Consider the following 17,215-nt stretch of genomic DNA (forward strand, 5'->3'; position numbering starts at 1 on the left):
TATTTATATCTATATATCGGTAGGAAATCGAATGATTCTAGAGCCTCTAAAAACATAAACCTATTCTTCAATATTGCCACATAGGATTATAACCTATGTGGCATTTTCATACATTTTTTTCAATATTTTAGTTTTAATTATACAATATAGAACAAAATAGTAGAATAAAAAAAATATGACTATAATAAAAAAAAAAAGTTAAACAAAGTCGATCGAGTACAAAAAAGCAAAAATTTTGTTTCACATTGCAAAAGATTAGTTCCATAATTAGGAATATGATATCATTTACCCAAAAAATACACCAATGTTCATCCTATATATATCGATTAAGAGTTTTTGAGATTATCTTTTCCTTCCATATATTTCTTCTTTGCTCGATGCATTATTTTGTTTTAACATAGATCCGTAAGTTTTTAAATTGATTAACTATAATTTTTAGCTCTTTTTTACAAGTATATTATGGTTGGAATTAGTTGCTATGGAATTGTTTTTTACAAGTATATCATGGTTTGAATTAGTTGTTGTGTAAAATTTTATTTTGATTTAACATAAATCTAAAACCTTTTAGACTAATTAATTAGTATTTTTTTTCGCCCCAAATATATCTTCATTGAAATTAGTTGTTGGCTCCTTTAGATTGAATACCACATAATTGTATACGACACTTTGTTCAGCCTGAATTGCGATGAAGTGAGATGACGCTATGCTAGATTATTAGCCTTGATGTTCTTCTTTACACTATATATTTTCTTGGTTTTTTATTGATTCAGTACCTAGGTTTTATGATGATAGACGGTCTTCTGTATACTTTGTTAATTATCTTGGTTTTTAATTGATTCACATTGTATGTACTTAGGTTTTTATGATAAAAAGACATCTTTTGTTATTCAAACAACGATCATATACTAATTGTTATATAAATATGTTGTGATGCAGCAATGGCTACACATATGTTTTTTTTATGATGTGAAACTCAATTGATATTGAGATAATTGTTCAGTGAAAGCATGCGTACTTAAAATATGGCTCCAACCTGGATATGGAGAAAAACAACACCTCCATAGTTTTGGAAGTCCTTATACTTGACGAACATGTATGTTTCATTATTTAAATCTATGAATTGATGAACGGATTTTTAAATTTTTTATTAATTTATACGAGTATTTATTGACATGATAAAAATATATGGTTTTCTCATTTCGTAATAGGGAAAGAAGATGCAAGCATCATCAAGTTATTCTAATAAAACCAAATTTCAGTCCATTTTGGTTGACGATGTTGTTGTCGTTATCTATAATTACGATATTGGTTTAAACAACCCGAAATATAAGCTCACCGAATATCCATATAAACTCACTCTTACTACAAAGACAACACTCAAAGTTGTTGACTGCTTTAATGGTCCTTTGTATGGATTAAGTTTGAATCTTTTACTAATATTACCAACAAAAAGTTGTCATTGGTGAACCTATTGGTATATTTATTAATCATATTATGTTATTTATAACATCTTTTTCTTATCATTCGTTCCATACACATTATTTAAGGTATTCATCTATCAAAATGTTCAGAAATACTCATATAAATGGAGTTGAACATCTAGCAAATATGTAGTATTTGTCGCTTTCTATATTCCAATGTTGCACTACATTATTTACTAATTTCATGTTCGTCCTTTATTGTCGTTATATTTTAATGAATATTATTAAAGCATTTAAACATCCATATTCTAAACGATTCATTTTACTTAAGATGATTTATTCGTTAAATTTCCATACAATCTAAAAAGAAACAAACAAACTTTAAAACTTTCGCGTAACGCGTGGGTCAAAGACCTAGTAATATATATATATCTACCAATATACTAAATCAGGATTGTGTATTTTTTTTATCAACACTTGGCGCATTCCTTACACGACATGTGTCACTTTTTGATGTAATTAAAAATAGATTCCTAATTCATAATTACCTAATTGTATTCAACTACTAATCTTTTTTTAGATTTAATATATTGTCACTTGGTGTAACTAAAAAAAGATTTCTAATTCATGATTACCAAATTATCTAATTGTAGTCAAATACTAATCTTTAGATTTATATATCTAATTATATATTAAGTTTCCATATATATGATTTATAAAAAAAATTAATAATGTTAACATCATATACAGAATACAACTATATCTTAAAAGATAAGATATGTGCTAAGTTTTAAACATCTAATTAAACAAATATATTATTCAATTCATATGAGTTTCATATAATATGTGAAAGTATGGTATCAAAAGTTAGATATCTAACAGTCATGTATTCTCTGTATCATCAAATATTATATAATCCGTAGATCGTACGGGTATTAAGACTAGTATATATATATATATATAACCTTTATAAAACATATTGACCTCTCATATTTTAAGAAATTCAGCACTTTTTTATACCCAAAATACTCTTATTTTTTAATCTTAATTCTCATATACATCTAATCTATACTTTTATACTATTTAATAAATAAAATAACTCACTCTTCAAAAGTTAAGAAGGAATTAACTAAATGAAAGGACCAAACTCGATAAACCGAAAACATAAGAATTTTTTTATATATATATACCCCACTGCGCCGCAGTGGGTCGAGGACTCCCCACTGCGCCGCAGTGGAAATCCTCGGCCAGAAGATGAACCTGCCCCACTGCGCCGCAGTGGGTTCGATACATCTCCCACTGTGCCGCAGTGGGAGGAACCAAAACTCATTTCTATGGGAATCCACTGCACCGCAGTGGGCAAAACCACCCCCACTGCGCCGCAGTGAGCCACCTGATCAGCAAACCTAAACCATTCCAACACTTGAACAAACTTGCAACATTCACAATTCAACATGAACTTTATAAAACACATTTCAAAACTGACCAAGAACAATTTAGACACATTTTGAACCAATTTACAACATAACTTGTTCCAAATTCCAAGGAGACCATCAAATGGGTCATTTACCCAAATCGACATACTTTTCGCCCAAAGTTCAATTCACAACCTTTCCAAAAGACTTACGCTTAACCATTTGCACAATTTTAACAGAGACAAGACCATCAAAACAAAATGTATTAAGAGCCAAAGGGAGAGGGACTTCTAAGCCTCTAATACCAAAGTAGCCATTCATCCGAGAATGACCTAATACCTTCAAGTCTTGCAAAAGTCAACTTCAAGCTCTACAAATCTTTCAACTCTACCACACTAGTTCCTTCTTCCGGAACTACCTATAAGAGAGTAAACAACTAAAATATAAGCAAAGGCTTAGTGAATATACTTGCATACATTTACGAATACGAAGGAGGGCAAAGTACAAGGACTTTTACATGTAACCTATGGCATCGTCATGTCACATTTACATATTCACCATGTACACTAACTACACATATATCGATCCATATAAGCTAAACAATCACATCTTATCGGGATTCTTAGTCCCTGGAGGTTCTTAGGCCTCATATCATATCAACTTTCGGGATTCTTAGTCCCTGGAGGTTCTTAGGCCTCATATCATATCAACTTTCGGGATTCTTAGGCCCCGGAGGTTCCTAGGCCTCATAAACAATGCCCCACATGGGCTTGACGCCAAATCAATTACCATGCTTGGAACATTCACATCTCATGGTAATTGACCCAACGTATACATAAGGGTATGCAAATATACTCACCTCCTCCGCAACAAAAACAATAACGCTAAATAGACAAGCACAAGCAAGCTTCAACCTATAATCATATCGTAAAAATGCATAAGGTTATATTCACAACTTGGCTAGTTCAACCTAGCCATTCTCAATCACTAGTCTTTTCTAAACCCAAAACCCAACCCATTTGTCATTGAGTTACTTTCATCTTTAACAACAACATTGGGTAGTTCAACCTACCATTTTCATCCATATTTCAATAACTAGTAAAATTCATCTTTTCTCATTAACTAACATTTTCACATGAACTTATCAATTTCGTAATCAAACACATCACATTGCTCAATGACAACTAGGTTAACTAAGGAATTGAGAAAAATTAACCATAATTCATTTTCTTGCAAAACCCCCAATTTGGTTCATCTATGAACCCTAATTCCAAAAGAAAGATAAAAACTAGTTTAAGGGAATTCAATACCTCAAGATTCAATGAGCTAAATCAAGACTATAAGCCACAATTCCTTTTTCTCCCATTTTCCTCTTGATTTTCGGCCACCACCCAAAATCACCAAAACCCTAGCTTATAAATTTCTAATATAGATGGAGATGATTAATGATTTTGCTCTTGGATGAATTACTCTTTGATTTTGAAAGAATATGAGAAGGAATGCATGAAGGGAAGAAGAAAATAAAAGTGGAAGTATGATTCACACTCAAAAGAAAATGTCTGGCACTTCCTATGGGTGCCGCGACGCACTTCTCACATTGGTGGGTATTTTACCCGCTATCCGCTAAAGTTCCAACTAAATTAACCCCATATTCAAAAATAAAATACTAGAAAATTAATTTAATGTCAAAACTATGAAAAATGGTTCATTTCTTTTACCTTAAAATATTTGGGGTGTTACACTAAAATACCGTTAATGTTTAAATTACAATATCAGTCATTTATCAAAAATATATCCATTAACCTTTTACATTGATTACCTTTACATCAATAATCTACATCACTCGACGCCGCCTCCACCACAAACAGTCGTCCCCACCACTACACCGTTGCCTCCATAACCACCGCCGCATTACGCGGGTACCGTGCTAGTTAAGAATTATAAATATTGATGGGAGATGGAATTTGTTTATAAGGAGGCCTGCGCAAAAAGAAAACATATATTTGCTTTTTTATTAATGATGACATGGCATTAACAAAAATAAAATGTATTGGTGAAGTAGCACCAATAACTTAAACTAGATCTATACCGGTCGTTGACCGGGTTAGAAACGTATATATATATATATATATATATATATATTGAAGTCTTTCTTTCTTTTTATATGTCTCAACCGAAAATCCCACACAACAAAACTTATTTACATTTGACAGAAGGATTTTTATATGAAGAGTACTTTAAGCTTTTTCTTTTCTTTTTATTGGTCTTCAAGTCTAACATCATTTTAATTTCATTAGCTATGTAAATTATTATATTTAAACTGAAATTGTAAATACATGATATTTATATAACATTTAAAAGTTACCATGTTCAACAAATAATTGACTTTTAATTTTTAAGGCTAGGATTGTTTTGTGTTTTTAAATGATCTAGATTAAAGCTTGAATTTATTTTTTTCTCTATGTAGCATGAGCCACCCGGTCGGTGACCGGGTTACCAAGTAATTTAAAAGTTTTTACACAAAAAAATAAAAATTTATTATGAAATTAAGCATGATGTTAAAATAAATTTTAAATATTATACATTTTTTATATAAATAATACATATAGTCGGTTGAATATATATATATATATATATTATCAATACTTCACCGGAAAAATGGGTTAAGGTTGTGATATCTAAACCCGGAAACCCGCCAACTTTGTTTTTTGTGTCAGTTTAACCTTTTGGGTTAGTAAGTCAACCCGGCAACCCATAAATATTTAAATTTTATACGATATTAACTCATTTGATTCAACAACCTACAACTTATTTGACTTATACTTAAACATAAAAGCAAACCTCACTTTTTACACAATCGATGACCAAATAAAAAGGTTTACATATGTTCGACCTGCCAACCCACATTACTCAAAACAATCCATTTGATCCAAAACCAGCCAATTTGACATGTCAACAAAAAAATAACTCGTTTGACCTAAAACAACTCGTTTGACATGTCAACCCATGTATTAATCGGGTGATTGGGTCGACTCAACTTTGTTAGGTTTAGAAACTCTTCAACCTTTCAACCTGATCCTCTTAACCTGGAGGATCGGGTCATAGAAAAAACTTATCTTTTATACTATTTTATTTTATCTTGACCTGGAGGCAAAACTCTTTTTTTTTACAAAAACCTTTTACACATTTTTATATCTTTTTTTATAAAAAAAAGTTTTTAGAACACACTATTAGAGATGCTTTAAGGTTCGTTAAAATTTAGCAGTTTTAGAAACCTTAAGTACCTATTTAGTTTTTCACCGAATGACAACCATAAAAATGTTAACTAATGTGCAGCGTTATTTTTTCATGTATAAAAAATGTTCATTTATATATGACATTGGTGGGAGATAGTCCAATATGCTTTACATATACATATGCATGTTATAACTTTTTCATGTTTTCATGCACTTTTTTATTATATTTGTCTATTTTTTGTGATAAAAATTAGTATTTGTCTAATTATTGTGGTGTAAATTTTGAATTTATTTTATTTTAAATGACGCATGGGTTTTTCTAAAATGATGATTATATGTACCATTAAATTAATAAGTATAATGTCAATATTAATGTTCAAAAAAATATATATATATATATATTGTCAATATTACATATGTATGTCACCAGGAAGTTTTTTTTAGATGGTTTCATGGGATTTCATTGCTTGCAAGTTTGCTTTAAGTTTTGTTTTTCTTTTTATAAATAAATAATCTTTCTTTTAAAACTCATCATTCATTGAAAATGTGATTTCTTCCTTCAAGTCAGATGTCTTCATTCAAATCAAATGCGATTTTTTTTTCACTATTTGAAGTGATTGGTGTCTTCAAATCCTATAAAAAACATAAAACTGGATATTAGTTAACATTACGTAATTATGTAGAGTAATGTAACATACAAAGAGCATATGCATGTTGACATTTTGCATGACATGAAATGCTATGAATATGAAGAAAACATGAAGAGATATATATGAATGTAAAAGACATTACTTTTTTCATCATCTTATTTGAAAATTATAATTGTATTGAAATGAAAAGAAGATAATTGTACTATATATAATGGTATAATAAAATCTTCTTAACATTTATAAGGATTTATTATTAATTTTAAATTTTGACTTTTCCTTATATATGTTGTACAAAACACCACTTTAGGCAATATTATGGTGTAATATTTTTGTTTCTAAATAAATGTAGACAAGTACTGGTAATTCGAAATTTGAAAGAGGTGTGATATAGTCAATGGTTTAGTACAAAATAGCTGTCAAATTATATATACCACATTTCTTATTGATAGTTTGACTTTTTAGTTTGAATAGTTTGACTTTTAATTTAAAGGGTTAAGATTAAATTTAATTGTGAATTTGAATGGTTAAGATTACTTTGGTCAACTTATTTTTTTCTCATGGATATGGTAGCCATATATATATATATATAATTTTACCATGGATTAAAGTTGATCTTAGTTATTAGCTCTTTAATGACGTATAAATCATTATTTTCTTTAAAGGGCAAAGTGAGGCTTTCATTCATGCCCAAGAGAGCACGGAATTCGAATCCACTAAGTGATCGTTAAGTTTCACAGCCCGCTTTCTACAAAATCGGCATGAATTTTTCTCCGTCTTTATTTTGCGCCAAATAACCCATGAGAAAAGATATTTGACACGGATATTCAGATAATCTTGATAAACTCGTATTGGACGAGAATTGTAAGCATGTTCGTTATAGACTTATATATTTGTATCTTTCACAAAGACCAATAAGGCAATATGTTGAAGGTCATAATGTAACTAGAGAAAAGCAGATGATTAAATATAAAATTTTAATGCTTAGAACCCGTGCAATGCACGGATTGTATCAATGAATAAATATAACTGAGTTAGACATAATAAAAATATTCTTATGAGTTGATTAATTTAAAGAAGAAGAATGCTAGATATACCTTGGGATTTATTAATGATACACGAGGGCTTAAAACGCGTCATTGCACGCCGGAGAGAAATTATAAAATTGATTGCCCATAGTAGGCGCATATAAGAAGGATTATGTTGGTTACCTGGATGTGATAGGTATTATGAATTTTTCCCCACTTTGATATATAGACCCACGTGGATGCGCTATAACCTTAAATAATTTCTTTAACACCAGTTCAAGCATGCATGTAGCAAAGTAAATGTACTCCTATTACAACTAAAGACCATTTTAAAAAAAATTAATGACTTAAAATGCATAGAAAAGTCTTATTTAGCACTAAAATAAACCAAATATACCTCATAATTTTCATCACAAATTTGATAGGCTGTTCTTTGTATAAGATTTGAAATTTGTTGATCATTCATTTTAACTCCAATAGCACCAGTGACATCTACAATCCTAACTTGCACATTAAACCTACAAAAAAAAAACAGAGATACAATTTTACCACACAACTTAATGATTATAGAGTTTTAATATGAAATATAAATATATACTTAGGATTGATGAGAACTTCTTCCTTGTTACATGAACAACAAATCCACATTTTGTTGTCCCTTAAAGCATCAATAATGTCGACTGCATCCATGTAGAGATCGGTCAACTAAACTTCTTGAGAACAGTTCACACATTCCATTGAATACCATAACTAGTCGGTTGGAATAAAACTGATTGTTGCAACAACAACCACTTTATCAAACTGTCAAAATGAAAATGTTTATACATTAGAATGTTAAAAAGCTAGTTATAAATTCGAAAGAAAGTTATGTTAAAAAGTAATCTAATCAAAAAAGAAAAATTCACAAACAATGAATACTTACATGTTCGTCCATCAGGATCAACTCAATACTATGTTATTAACATCTCCATATAGAGGTTGCTTCCATAGCCGCAGATTCTAACCGTTATCGTACATGGCTTATTATTTGGACGCAAATTTCTAATTGAAACATGATTTAGTAAAGCCATGCTAAAATTGATCTGTTATGTGTTTACGTTTTGAAATGCCTTAAAACTGAATGGAAGTGGCCTTATATAGACATAGACATGCAAGGAAGTAACCGCCACAAGCAATACACGAACGGTTACATATTCAAATTTTTGAAAATTTGAACTTCTTGAAAGCATAACTAATCCGTTTTCGAAAATTTGAACTTCTTATAAAAATAACTAATCCGTAGACCTTCCAAAGAGCAATATTGTAATGATTTTTGGGCTTTCTTGTATTTTTAAGCATGCCACATAGGCAATAACTAACAAATTTTGAAATGAGATTTATATAATGTAGGGATGAATAAAGTTAAAAATATCGAAACAAATAGGGGAGTTATATAAGAAGGCAAAATTGAGAAGTTTGAAATGCCCATTAACTAACGTAACTAAGTTGTTCGGTGTTGTTGCGGCGGAACAAAAAATGTGTTGGTTGTCGATGATGACATATAAGAACTTATATAAGATATGTATCATAATCATGTTTAAAATTTTTATGTCATGTAACGTTCAAGTTTAATTATCAGCACGCCATAGACGGATTCATGTATATATATATACCAGGATTTTTTTACCCGCACAATGTGCGGCTGCTTTAATGAAACGCTTAATATGTGAACAAATGAGTTAAACTTGCTTAAAAAAACATTTAATGAAACGCTTAATATGTGAACAAATGAGTTAATGGAATGGATCAATAATGATCGTAAAAAAAACATATGGACGAACAATCTATTTAGTTTCACTTAATTAAATTAGCAATAACGTATTCATTATCTAATCATTAAAATAATTGTTATGTACACTTGTTTTGAACTAACTCTTCGTCTGCCATCATAATATTTTTTTCATCATCACAATGAAAAATTGTATTGTTAAAAAACAAAAGAAAAAAGAGATTATATTAACCATATTATAAAATTCAAAAAAAGATTAAAAAAAAAAAAATTAAACCAAAAATTGTACATAATTTCCATGGTGGTATGAACGAAAGAATTAACATAACTCTTTCAGAAAGTTATGATATTATACAAAGCTCTTAACTCATATAAGATGAATATAATTTAGTTGTGATAAAAAAAACTTATAAACTTTAAATATTGCCACTTAGATTAATGCGATGAGAGTTCCAACTAACCAACAGCCTGAGCAAACTTTCATATAATCCCCATAAAAAACGAAAGGAACCTCATATAAATGTTGAATAAAAAAAATAATGAAATATCATTAGGTATAGACGTGATTTTTTAAACTAAAGAGAAGATATCATTTTATCTGTAACACCCCGAGCTAGGCTCGAAATACTACTGAAAAGATATAGCGTATGAAATAGAGGGGATTCGGTGAATCCAACAACAACAAACAAGTACATAATGCATAATGCAAAATACGGGAGAATGAATCCTGGATCCATGTAAGTCCAAGCCCCAAACTCTAGCACAAACATCAATCAACAGGCAAATCTTGGATTCTCTTGAAATACCTGAAAAGTGTACTAAACAAAGTCAGCACTAGGTTGGTGAGTTCGTAGGAGCAAATGACAAGGATCTACAGCCAAATCCATTCGCATTATGAACAAAGATAATGAACAAGGAACACACTTACAATAAGTCCTTAAAAGGCATAATTATTCAATTTAGGCTGGCTCGTAGCGCAACCTAGGCCCACAAGTATCCACTGCACAAATTATACCATAGCTAGAACACATGTAATGCACGAGAACACAAAATATGGACATCAACAAGTAGCCATTAAGTTCTAAAATGTCAAACAAGTTCATCAATGTTCCTAAATTGTTCTCATGTCATTCAATTCTCATTAAGTACATAAAGTACCTGTTTATTGCACTTGCACACATTGCACCTCAATTGTCCACCCTATTGTCTCAAGTACATCTTGTCCATCAAACACAACAAAACACAATACACATACATTTCATACGAATTTACATTTAAGGAATCTTAGATGTTTGTATACAGGGTCACCCGCAGCCTTCCCACCACATCTACAACTCATTAAATGTATCATCGTCTTCCATGTATGTACAACTATCCTAATCATAAATAAATCAATCATACTCAAACAATCCATAATCAATCAATGTCCATCAATGACCCTCACATATGTACTCACATAATGAACTACGCAAGGTATTTAGAATACGCATAGTAAGCAAGAACAAGTAATAATGATATCAATAAGTATCTAACAAGTTCTATAATGTCAAACATGTCTATCAATGTCCCTCAATTGCACTCAATTGCACGTAATGTACCTCATTGTACTCAATTGCACGTAATATACCTCTTTGTACTCAATTGCACGTAATGTACTTCATTGTACTCAAGTGTACGTAATGTACCTCAATGTACTCAATTGCACGTAATGTACCTCATTGTACTCAATTGCACGTAATGTACCTCATTGTACTCAATTGCACGTAATATACTTCAATGTACTCAATTGCACCATGACCATCAATGTCCACCCAGAAACAAACACCATGTGTATATACTTCGTACGATACTACTTTTGAAAGGCCTTTGATGCTTATATATAGGGTCACCCGCAGCCTTCCCACCACATCTCCAACCTTTCGAAGGTATTACCGTTTTCCATATATACACAACTAACCTAAAAATCAACCAAACATGCACATACAATAATCATATAACAACCACGTATTTACACGTCAACAAATCCATCAATCAAACAATGTCATCACTCAAGACACTCAAACATATGCACAATCAAGTCATGTCATCATCAAGGAATCAAATGTATGCACAATTGAACTATGTCATCAATCAAGGCAAATACATAATTGCACAAACAAACAAGTTAACACACAAAGGTTGTACACTTTTCAGCCCAGATCTCAAACGAGTAGGGAGCTACGAACTCACCTTGATCGGCAAGACTCAAGTTAAGAATGATCACAAGCGTACAATATTGTCACACATTCACAACCTATAGTCATACATATATGCATATCAATACACGTTCATAATTTCATTCTTCGGGATTCGTTCGATCATGAAAATCAGAATAATGTTTGTTGGACGGATATGAGATTTGGGGGATGTTAGGAATTGACTATGACATGGATTAAACGAGTTAAAGAGATAGAGGAAGAAAACAGGCACCAACATGGGTAAGAATGGTTTGACTAAAAAGTCAAAATTGACCAAGAACCTTCAAACCCTAATTGGACACTTGAACCGGTTTGTAATGCTTCAAAACTGAATTTTATGCTTTATTAGACATGAAATAACATCAATGAACATAACCCACTTCAAAAGTTTAACCCATGACTCACAAAATCATCAAAACCCGTTTTTGACCCACTTTGACTTTTGCAAAAACCCTAAATCGGCCAAATTGCCTTTTTGAAGGCTTGGAACTCATTTGGAAGTATATATGAACGAAAATTAGGTACATCTACTGCAAAAATCGACTAAGAACATCCATTTTTAGTTTAGATTCGGAATTGACCTAGTTTACCCACTTTGAAACCCTAATTTCGACCCATTTCACTTTTGACCTATAATTTCATTCAAGAACACTTGGATTTGACTAGAAACATGATTATAAACATAAAATGGTGGATTTGAGATGAGTTTTACTTACCAAAATTATCTTCAAAGAGTCAAACCCGAATTTTAGCTAGATGAAAGAATTTCTTGGACTTTGACCTTCAAATCTTTGATATGTTGTTTAGAAGATCTTGATGATTATTATTCTAGTTTTAATCTTGCTTAAATTTTCATAAATATGATAGAAATCTAGAGAGAGGGAGATATGTGTTTGTGTGTGTTCATGGGAGAGAAGTAGAGAGAGAAAGGGAAGATAGAATGAGATGGGTGGAAGGGAAATAAGTCTAAGATAAGGGGGTGTGGGGTTCCAGCACTTAGACTATTACTCTACGAATTAGTCTCACTCTGTCTATTTAGACTATTACTCTACGAATTAGTCTCACTCTGTCTATTTAGACTATTACTCTACGAATTAGTCTCATTCTGTCTTTTAGACTATTACTCTATGAATCAGAAACACGAGTTATACACACAAATGTTACATAGGTATAAATGTCATCTCAAGGTTTAGGTTCGATTTGCACCAACGATGATATCGACTAGCACATAAGTCCTAAATTAAACGATAAATTGATTTACTTGGAGACATTGCACTTACATGAACTCCAAATTGCACTTGAACTATATTGGCAAACTCGATAGTTAGTTAAATTGTACATATGGTCAAAAGGTCAGGAACCACGATTGTTACATTATCTAATGAGAAGATCTTAGATTCTTACAATATATATATATATATATATATTAACATATATAGTTCATTTGTTTTCTAAATATATAGTTTATTTAAAGAAAAATATGAAGTTGACACATAGGATAAAATCTTATGTGGCAATTTTTCAAATTAGTTTTAGATTGCAAGAGGGCTTTAAAATGCTTGGTTAACTATTGTTTTATAAGAGTTATATATATATATATATATATATGAGTTAATTGCAAGATTGGTCCCTGTGGTTTGTATGGTTTTGCAATGGGGGTCCCTTTTTAAGTATCGTTGCAATGGGGTCCCTATTTTGAAAATTTTTAGCAAACTTGGTCCCTTTTTGATGGATTCGTTAGAAGGTGGTCGTCAAGTGTGCACATGATAAAACGTGCAGGGGCATTTTCGTATTTTACCACCCCACCAACACTTACAACCACAGCTAGCCTCCAACCCTATTTTCTTTCCTAATTTACATATAAACCCTAATTCAAAGATAATAAACACAAATGTAAAAAAAATCACGTTAGTGTCAAAGACTTCCTTTTGTGTTTCGAATCTTTATTAATATACATTATCTCCATCCATCATTTTACCTTTCGCCGACCATCCTCATTCTGGACACCCAGGTATGACTTAAATTGTTGTTCACTTCTCCGGTCGACCACAACCCCTAATCAATACTTCTGTTCATATCCCCGGTCGACTACAATCTCTTACCTCCACCACCAACCATCGATCTCTCCAATTTCATACACACACACCTTTTAATTCTTCTTGATCTATTCTTCAAACGACTCAACCCTATCTCGCCGGAAAAACTCAAAACATCTCGCCGGAAAATATAATTTCAAGATTTCTCTTCCGTTTCTTTGAATTAAAACTCAAAACCGATAACAAAATGCTCAGAAACGATTTCCGCACAAACCCTAGCCAACAGAAATCCGATCTAAACTTCGCCGGAAATTTTCGTTTCCACCATTACACCGCCTGCCACCTCCACCACCACACCGCCTTTGTCACTATTATCTCTCTCACGCCGATATCATTCCGCCTACTACCTTTGAAAGTGAAGTTGATCGCATTTTTTCTACTCCAATAGGTAAGCAATAACAGGGTGCTTGGTGGTGGGTCTAGTTTCTTGCACATTCTGATGGTATGTAGAATTATATGATTTTTTTGGATTTGTATGTATTTGAACTTGTATAAATATAGAGATTGATATAGCTATAAATTTGTATTTGTTTTGATTTGTATGTGCTTGTAAGTATATTGTTCTTGTTGTTGCTATTTTCCATCATAATGGTTTTTGATTCCTTATTAATTTTATGAATTGAATATAGAAATACTTACTAGATTTTAGACCCGTATCCAACACTGGACACGAGACTTACGACATTATTAATATTAGATATTAATACATATAACTTATAAAAGCTTATAAGTTCAATGTTGAAGATATAAGTAGATACTACATGTTTAATTCAAATGTCAAGAATGTTAAGATAATATAAAGAAAACTAATGTAATAAAAGAACATTGGAAACATATACCCTCCTTCAGCATTTGAAAGACTTCTTTATAGATGAAATTTGTTGTAGTGTTTTTTGGTCTTCTCATCTTTGTCACAATTTAACACTTTAAAGCCCTTCTCGAGTTAACTCAAGATATTGTAATATACAATTGTTCGTGTGTGAAAACTGGGCTTTGTAGATAGAAACCAACTTTATTAACATTGTAAAAATAATTATTTTAGTTATTTGTATTTTATTAATTAAATAAAATTATGTAAAAAATCAAATAATGACATCAGCAGAAGTCAATTTGATGAAATCGAACGATATGATTGGTTAATAAGTTATTAGTTCAACTTTATTTTAGTATATATTAAAATAAAATAGAATTAAAATAGTACAATTATTATTAAGATGTTAATATATTTACATTAAATTTAATGTATTTTTAATTGGTTATATATATATATAGTTGAACATATTATTGGATATATAGTAGTTATTATTTAATTGGATAAATACTAACTATTATACTATTGGATATATATAGAGATTATTATTTATTTATTGTATTAAAATTATTGGGTAAAAAAAATTATTGGGTAAAAAGTGTAAATTTGTAATTGAAAACAAAAAAGTGTAAATTAAAGTCAAAATTGAAAACAAAAGTCAATATTAAGAAATCGAGAGATGTGATTGGTCGATAAGTTATTAGAGCAACTGTGTTTTTGTATAATAAAAGATGTATCGAAATTAGTATATGTATATGAATTGAATATGTATGAATTGATTTTTTTTACTAACTATATGTATGTGTAAATCTGGGTGAAGAATGGGGAAAAATGATTGTTGGGGATGGTGGAGTGGCAAAATACGAAAATGCCCCTGCACGTGCCATGACGTCCACACTTGACGACCATTACGCGATGTTGGGGATAGTCCATTTACCTCAGGATTTTGGAGATCATTACAACGAGCTTTGGGAACGCGAATCGATATGAGCACAGCCTACCATCCGCAGTCAGACGGACAGAGTGAGAGAACGATTCAAACACTCGAAGACATGCTAAGAGCCTATGTCATAGACTTTGGAGGAAGTTGGGACACTCATCTCCCATTAGTCGAATTCTCGTATAACAACCGTTATCACGCAAGTATCGGGTGTCCACCTTATGAGGTTTTGTACGGAAGGAAATGTCGATCTCTACTTGCATGGCACGAAGTTGGAGACATGCAACTAATAGGTCCAGAGATCATCCTCGAAACTACTGAAAGAGTCGCTCAAATCAAGGAGAATCTACTGAAAGCAAGAGACAGACAAAAGAAATATGCAGACAACCGAAGAAAACCCCTAGAGTTTCAGGTGGGTGATCGAGTAATGCTTAAAGTTTCGCCATGGAAGGGCGTGGTCAGATTCATAAAGAGAGGGAAACTAGCTCCAAGATATGTTGGACCGTTTGAGATCGTAGAGCGCATTGGTGCAGTAGCCTACCGTTTGAAACTTCCCCAAGAGCTAAGTAACGTACACGATGTCTTCCACGTATCGAACCTCAAGAAGTGCCTAGCCGATGAAACAACATATGTTCCTTTGAACGAGATACGAGTAGACAGTAACCTAACCTTCAAGGAAGAACCCGTGGAAATTCTAGAACGAATAGTCAAAAAGCTTAAGAGACATAAGTATACTATGGTGAAGGTTCGCTGGAACTCCCGTAAAGGTCCAGAATTCACTTGGGAACGAGAAGATCAGATGAAGCTTAAGTATCCGCATCTATTCACTTAACGTATTATCCTAGTCTAGCAAATAAACTTAAGGACTTAATTCCTAACTTGATACTTGATGCTTATTATGCAATGTGATATTTGGAAAACTCAATGTGAAGCATGCTACTTATTACTCTTGATGCAAATACACTTAGCACTAAGCATGCAATCTAATACTTGTAAACTTGGTGTGCAAGCGAAGCATGAAACATGATGTGTAAATTCGAATTTCGGGACGCAATTCCTTTAAGTGGGGGAGAATGTAACAACCGCCTTAGAAATAATTTAAATAATCCATGATATGTTCTAGTTTCGAATATGTGCTCACATGAAGGCCTATTCAATCTTAAATCTTAAATTATAAGACGCGTCTATGGTCTATTGTGATAAGAATATTAGGTTTCAAGACGTAAGCGATTGTATTCAACAAATTCTAGTCCGAAAATGTTTCATTTAGACCCTACATTTAATAGAATCATTAATTAAGGGAAAACTATAAAAGGGTTAGAAAACCCCATTTTTTCACTTCTTCACCATTTTCTCCCCATCTCACCTCTCTCTCTCTCTAAAAACACACACATACATTCACCATCTTCACCCACAAAATTCATCATTTGATTTTGAGTTGTTAAACCAAGATTTCTTGCATTTTTAGCTTCTTTGTGATAATCAAAACATATTTCTAGTATCGATTTTCAGGTAACAACAACAAATTTTGAGATTTTCATCAAAATAAAAGTTTACTTTTCAAGTGTATGTTCTTGATGATTTGGTCCATTTTTGGTGTAAAAATCGTGTTAAAA

This window comes from Erigeron canadensis, chromosome 8 (assembly GCF_010389155.1).
Source record: "Erigeron canadensis isolate Cc75 chromosome 8, C_canadensis_v1, whole genome shotgun sequence".
Taxonomy (NCBI): Eukaryota; Viridiplantae; Streptophyta; class Magnoliopsida; order Asterales; family Asteraceae; genus Erigeron; species Erigeron canadensis.